Below are 1596 nucleotides of genomic sequence, written 5' to 3'. Positions count from 1 at the left end.
GAATTTTGATTGCAACGAGAGCTTTCTGCATAGCGCGTGTTGTGCAGGACTTGTGTAGAATCGGGATCCGTCATACCATGTAAGCTGTGTTATTGAACTAAAGGGTTGGCGTGTCATTGGATGGGTGATAGTCATTTGACCATGGATAAACTCAGCAAGATAGTCTTTGGAGAGTAGAAGATTGACGGCACTTGGCATACTGAAACCCAGGCTGGAAACAGACTTATTTTTCTTATGATTTTTGTGACTAATATATGTGTAGACTATAATTAGAGAGAGAGATCTAGACTAGATCCAGCATCATGGGAAAGCGCTACTTCATCAACACTGAGTGGTTGTCCAACCCTAAGTATTCAGAATGATTGATGGAGTATCCAAATGATAAAAGCAAGTTTAGATGTAAATTTTGTTCCCAAGTATTTATCATCGGTCATTCAGGTGTAAAAGCTTTGAACACTCACATGGTACCTCAAAAATACATGAAAGCCCAAACCAGCCAGTGTGGTGCCAAATCTATTCTTACGGTTACCAAGAACAGAACAAGTGTTGTGAGAGATACTGAAAGGAGCACCAACAGTAATATAATAGTAGTCAACTAGAGCAGTTGTTGACACGAGTCTTCCCATTCATGAGATGTTTTCAGGCTGAAAAATAGTTGAGATTTCAGTGTAGTTGCACCAAATTGGCTACCTTGGAACATAAATTGGGATTGGGATTGCCCCGGTGATGTAGTCGGCTATCCTGAGATGTGTACGAAATAGCCCCTTCTACGTGATTCTCTTTGACGAGAGCCGTAACACTGACAATGGCAAGAAACAACTTGACCTATAGTGGTAGGATTTTCTTTGGTGTGGTAGGATTTTTAGGAGGAAAATTTCCCTGGCCACTCTGAACGAAAAAAAATATATTCGATCTTTTTTTCTTTTGTTTAGTTCCGTTAAAAAAAAACCCAACTATGCTGTAGATGGATGTTTGAATAATATGTTGGTCGTCACTTTTCTAATAACCGGCGTCTGTGGTGTTGCGATTACGTACTTCGCTGTCGCACGCATGGGGCCTGGGTTTGGTTCCTGGGTGGGAACATTTTTTAAAAAAGCTAACGTACCGGTCTTTTTGTTGAGAGGTCGTAGTATGTCGAGTCGTATCCCCTCTCAGCGTAGGTTAGCCCTGACACACAGGGTCAGAAGCCCTTCTACTAAATGTTTCAAATTGTGGGGGGGCGTTAAAACCCGTTTAAGAAAAGAAAATCCTCGCTCATTTTCCCAGTTTTTCTGGCTTAATGAGTTACCGGAAGCATGGCCACCTTTGTTTATTACAGATCTGTCGAACGTGTCACCCACGTGCCCTGCTGTGCTGCTGCTCGCCCACGCCTCACCATCTCTCCCGTGTCTCCTGTAGTCGTGGCAGAACCCCGCACATTTCACCTTTGTTCCTACCATGTTTTACCAGATCTACACAAACAGTCACAATTTCTATACAATGAATGGTGCAGATTTGATAATGCAAGAGATAGGTCTACTTTACTGCTCCCTCCCCCCTTCCTGTCTTTCTGTCTGGCTGGCTGGCCTTTCTTCCCCCGTTCCCCCCACCCCTCCG

General features: G+C 43.5%; 1 protein-coding gene across 1 annotated transcript in view; it reads left to right on the top strand.

Moving 5' to 3' along the window:
* LOC101851261 (enhancer of mRNA-decapping protein 4) overlaps window positions 1–1596 on the top strand; it is a 45697-nt gene that overhangs the window by 31326 nt on the left and 12775 nt on the right. The gene's annotated exons all lie outside the window — the stretch shown is intronic.

Source organism: Aplysia californica, unplaced genomic scaffold (assembly GCF_000002075.1).
Source record: "Aplysia californica isolate F4 #8 unplaced genomic scaffold, AplCal3.0 scaffold00125, whole genome shotgun sequence".
In the NCBI taxonomy this organism is placed as follows: Eukaryota; Metazoa; Mollusca; class Gastropoda; order Aplysiida; family Aplysiidae; genus Aplysia; species Aplysia californica.
This window is presented reverse-complemented; position numbering and strand designations above follow the sequence as displayed.